This window comes from Aethalodelphis obliquidens, unplaced genomic scaffold (genome assembly GCF_003676395.1).
Source record: "Aethalodelphis obliquidens isolate GAN/ISIS:26980383/991018 unplaced genomic scaffold, ASM367639v1 scaffold1731, whole genome shotgun sequence".
NCBI lineage: Eukaryota > Metazoa > Chordata > Mammalia > Artiodactyla > Delphinidae > Aethalodelphis > Aethalodelphis obliquidens.
In genome coordinates this window covers 1-5312 of record NW_020839642.1, presented here as the reverse complement: position 1 = coordinate 5312, position 5312 = coordinate 1, and the positions used below count along the sequence as shown (strand labels likewise).

At 53.4% G+C, this 5312-nt stretch overlaps 2 non-coding genes across 2 annotated transcripts; both read left to right on the top strand.

Moving 5' to 3' along the window:
- The first annotated feature begins 1552 nt into the window (after positions 1-1552).
- LOC113617082 (small nucleolar RNA SNORD116) lies at positions 1553-1645 on the top strand. The gene has a single exon (XR_003431499.1). It is a non-coding gene; the product is annotated as a small nucleolar RNA SNORD116 (small nucleolar RNA).
- A 2664-nt stretch (positions 1646-4309) lies between these two features.
- LOC113617083 (small nucleolar RNA SNORD116) lies at positions 4310-4402 on the top strand. Its single transcript, XR_003431500.1, has one exon. It is a non-coding gene; the product is annotated as a small nucleolar RNA SNORD116 (small nucleolar RNA).
- Positions 4403-5312: the final 910 nt, after the last annotated feature.

The following is a 5312-nucleotide window of genomic DNA, read 5'->3' as shown; positions in this document are numbered from 1 at the left end:
GCTGACCTTGACAGCCACATTTCCCTTACTGGCTTCCAGGTCCCCTCTCATGGCAGAGGTCTTCCGTTGGAAGTTTGTCTGTGGTCCTCGGGGACAGTGCTTTTGATCTCTGTGAGGTCCTCGGTAGTATCACTATGGCAGTGGAGAAGTGCCAGGATGCATGGTGTGGGTTTGGCATCATCAAAGCAGACATGCTTGTGGTTTGTCTTCCCTCGTGTATAGTGTCCCCGTGTTCGCATGTTATCTGTGGCTTCCAGTAGGGTCGAGTTGCCGTGTGGGCAGGAGGAGGGCAGTGGGGCCAAGGTTGCTGAGTGTTTGAGCATTTCCTCGGGATTCAGGGCTCTGAATCCTGCCGAGGGGGAGCTGGCCGAGACGTGGCTGGAAAGGTGGCCTAGTTTCTGCTGTGGGGTTTGAACCTGGGTCATGGTTGCTGAAGACCACCTCTTGCCGTGGTGGGCATTCCCACAGGTCCACGGAAAGTGATTTGGCCTAGTTGGCGAGAAGTCACACTTGGGCTGAAGTCCATTAGACCCTTGAGAGGTGCCGGGTTGCATCTTGCCTATAGCCAGCTGCAGGTCATTGTCAACGCCATCCATGGGAAGTTCCCTTGCTTCCAAAAGCGCTGGGAGTGACCCCAAGTGCACATCAGATGTGCTAGTAGCTAGCAGGCTGTGAGGCAGATCTCCTCGAGTCTTTGTGCTTTGGTCAGAAGGCATGGCTGTGGGATAGCGGGAGTCGGTGGCCTATTTCAACAGCCTCTGGGGGTCAAAGTTCTCATGTGGCTACTTGAAGCTGGTAGGAGTGTTTCTCCATTCAGTGGGGTGGTCCAAAGCCAGGGTACTGTGTATAACCTGTGACTTTTACTATTCAGTGTCACTGCAGAGGGCCTCAAGAACACACAAAGACCAGGACAGGGATGCAGAGGCTGACACAGAAACCCACAAGCGCATCATCGTGCGTAGTCATAGTCATGCACGCGTACACGCAGGAATATACACGTGCACCCTCACACACAATGGCCAACGTACATGCCTAACTTCCTGCAGTCACGCTGTCAGACACACTTTCAGTTCTTGGTAAGGGATAGAGGTCCTTGTGAAGCAGGTTCAGGGCTCCAGCCCAGGTAAATGTTCCCATAAATCACGTTTTCTCAGGACCCAGGTTCACTTCTGAATCCTGTGTGATTTCCGTCCACATCTCAGGTGCAGTTGCTTGGCAAGGCTGGCCGTCAGCAAAGACAAGAGGACGTTTGCGTGGGCTGACGACTGGAGGTGCTGAGGAGAACTGGAAAAAGTGAGGCGGGCCCACGTTTCTGAGCATTGACGTGGATATTTCAGGATGGTAGGCATTCAACCACCACAACATGTGTCATCGGATATTAGGTTTTCCTCTGACGGGCCCAGTGGCTTCAAGAATAGATTGACTGTTGCTCTTGCAGAGTGGCCTGAGGGCTGTGGATTCCCCTGGGTTGTGGAGTACTACGAGGTCATAGCTCCTCTGCAGACCTGCATGGCATGCCCGGATGTGTTCTGCTGCGTCCCAGCACGTGCTTGGATCGATGATGACACCCTTGTATGCATTCCTTGGAAAATCTGAACAAAATGAGTGAGAACACTCTACCGTCTCCTTATCGAATCTGAGGTCCAGCACGTTTCCTCTCTCGGGTGTTTCAGACAGTGAGGAGTGAGGGCCAGTGTCCCCAATTGACATGCATGCAAACACCACCCAGGGCTCCAGAATTGAAGGGGCTACTGTCTGAGGTTCAACTGTGTCTGCCCGTAAGCTGGGTCATGTATGAATATCAGGTCGCTGCTAGAAGACCGTTGAGGGAATGCGAGTGGGAAGGCTCTCGTGATGGTCTTCAGAGTTGGATTGTGTGCAGGTGTAGGCCCAGTGAGCTTGCAGCTTGGAAAGGTGTGCTTTGGCCGGGATCACGCTTTGTGCACGCTGCTTCGGTGGTTAATTCTGGAAGCCAAAATGTGCAAGCTTCCCTGATTGGAGCATGGAGCCTCAGGTCAGGCCTGTGTGGCCCTCCATGTTCTTGAGTTTGGCGCGTTGAGGTTCTTGAGTGCCCGGTGGGGCTGCAGCAGTGGGTGGGTGTGGGCTGGGGTTGGACGTTGGTGGAAGGGGGCTGATGGATTAGGCCTTGGTGGTGCCCATGTCAGCTCCTCTACTGCAGCTTCTGGCACAGTGTTTGCACTAAGTGGGTCATCGTGGAGTGGGGTTAGGAGTGAGTGCTGCATTTAAGCCTGCGTGGTGACTGCTGGCCTGGAGAGGAAGGTAAAGCATTATGAGGAGATGTCCTTTGTGATGTCATGGGATGGGCTGTCATCATTGGGTTGCAGATGCTGGCCACGGCTTCCCAAGCATGTGTCCTGTTTGTGGTGGGCTGGCATCAGCTGTGTATGAAGGGGGTGGCTTTGGCATTTCATGAGGATTCGGTCAGGTAGGTAACCTGTGATGAGTTGAGATTCCGTTGCTGGAGGGATGACTCCCAAAGGGTGTCTTGCGGGACCTAGAGAAGATAGAAATGCTGAGGCGTCTGTGCCCCTCTTCTTGAGGATAGGTGAGTTATGCGAACATGCCCTTTGGCCGCTTTGTCCCTTGTTTGGGAATGTGCAAAGTGAAAGTTTTTCTCCCGGAGGGCATGATGCGGCCGGCCCGTGTGTCATGCAGGCCTTTCGAACATCCAGAGGTTTACGCGGGGCAGAGATGGGGACACTGTTGCTATGCTAGGTGCGCTGCCATGGACAGGCACTATGCCCTTTCAGAGTTACAGGTCCCCTCACGTGGCAGAGGTCTTCTGTTGGAAGTCTGTTTGTGGTCCTCGGGGACAGTGCTTTTGATCTCTGTAAGGTCCTTGGTAGTGTCGCTGTGGCAGTGGAGAAGTGCCAGAATGCATGGGGTGGGATCGGCATCATCAAAGCAGACATGTATGTGGTCTGTCTTCCTTGGTGTACAGTGACCCCGTGTTTGCATGATGTGTGTGGCTTCAAGTAAGGTTGAGTTGCCCTGCGGGCAGGAGGAGGGCACTTAGGACGAGGCTGTCAAAAATTTGAGCGTTTCCTCCAGGTTCAGGGCCGAGAAACCTGCCGGCTGGGTGCTGGCGAGACGTGGCCAGGAAGATGGTCTAGTTTCTTCTGTGGGGTTCCAACCTGGATTATGGTTGCTTAATCCTACCACTTCCCTTGGTGGGCATACCCATGGGTCCACAGAACGTGATTTGTCCTATTTGGCGAGAATTGGCTTTTGGGCCAAATATCGTTAGCCCCTTGAGTGGTGCCAGACTACATCTTGCCTGTAGCCATCTTCAGGTCGGTTTCAGCCCACCCATAGGAGTTTCCCTTGCTTCTGGAAGCACTGGGAGTGGTCCAATTGCATATCAGATGTGCTGTTAGCTGGCAGGATGTCCATGTCCACACTCATGTGACACCCACAACTGGAAGGCAGGTCTCATCTAGGTTCGTGCTTTGGTCAGAAGGCATGGCTATGCGAGAGCAGGAGTCTGTGGCCTATTTCTACAGCTCCTGGGGGTCACAGTTCTCATAAGGCTCTTGCAGCTCACAGGGGTCTTTCTTTCTGTTGGGAGTCCAACCAGGGTGTTGTGTATAATCTCTGGTATTAACTATTGGAGGCCTCTGCAGAGGGCCACAGGGACACACACAGAGCAAGACGCGTTTTCAGAGGCACACACAGGAAACCACAATCGCATCCTCGTGCGCAGTCGCAGTCACACATGCCCACGCGCGTGAATACACATATACAGCGTCTCACACACTGGCCAATGTACATGCCTAACTTCCTGCAGACATGCTGTGAGACACAAATCAATACTCGGTGAGGGATAGAGGTCCTTGGGAAGCAGGGTCAGAGCAGAAGCCCAGGTAAATATTCTCATGGATCATGTTCCCTGAGGACCTCGGTCCACTTCTGAAGCCTCTGTTATTTCTGTCCACTTCTCAGGTGTAGTTGCTCAGCAAGGCTGGCTGTCGGCAAAAAGAAGACCTTCGCGTACTCTGATGACTGGATGAGCTAAGGAAAACTGGAAAAGTGAGGCGGGTGCATACTGCTAAGCGTGGCTGTGGATAACTCAGGACGGTAGGCATTCACTCACCCTAAGATGTGCCATTCTATATTAGGTTTTCCTCAGACGGGCCCAATGGCTGCAAGAGTGGATTGATTTTTGCTTTTGCTGAGTGGTCTGATGACTGTGGATTTCCCAGGCTGTTGGAGTACTCCAGGGTAATGTCTCCTCTCCAGAGCCCCACGGCCTGCCCGGTTATGTTCTGCAGCTTCCCAGCATGTATACGGATCTATGATGACACCCTTGTATGCATTCCTTGGAAAATCTGAACAAAATGAGTGAGAACACTCTACAGTCTCCTTATCGAAACTGAGGTCCAGCACGTTTCCTCTCTCGGGGTTAGGGCACAGTGAGGAGTGAGGGTCATCATCCCCTCCTGACATACATGCAAATACCACCCAGTACTCCAGCATTGGAGGGGTTTCTGTCTGAGGGTGCACCGTGTCTGCACATAAACTGGGTCGTCTATGAATCCCAGGTCCCTGCTGAAAGGCCGCTGAGGGAATGTGAGGGGGCAGGCTCACCTGCTGATCTTCAGAGTCGGAGTGTGGGCTGAGGTAGGTGCAGTGAGCTTGCAGCTTGGGAGGTGTGTTTTGGCCAGTGTCACGGTTTGTGCGTGCCGCTTTGGGGGTTGATTCTGGAAGCCAAAATGAGAAAGCTTTCCTGGTTGGAGCCTGGGACCTCAGGCCAGGCCTGTGGCCCTCCCTGTTTTTGCGTTTGTCATGTGAAGTTCTTGAGTGGCCAGTGAGGCTGGAGCAGTGGGTGTGTGGGGCCTGGCGTTGGGCATCGGCGCAAGGGGGCTGATGGATTAGGCCTCGGTGTTGCGCTTGTCAGCTCCTGTATTGCAATTCCCGGCACAGTGTTTTCGCCACGTGGTCATCGTGGAGTGGGGTGAGGTCCGAGTGCTGCATTTAAGCCTGTGTCGTGGCTGATGGTCTGGACAGGAAGGTAAGGCATGATAAGGACAGGTCCTATGTGATGTTGTGGCATGGGCTGTCATCATTGGGTTGCAGGCTCTGGCCTCGGCTTCTCAAGGATTTGTCGTGTACTTGATGGGCTGGCATCACCTGCCTATGGAGAGGATGGCTTTGGCGGTTCATGTGGATGCGACGAGGTAGGTAACCTGTGTGGACTTGTGATCCCGTTGCCGGAGAAATGATTCCCAAAGGGTGTCTTGCGTGACCTAGAAAAGATCGATATTCTGAGGAGTGTGTGCTGGCCTTCTGGG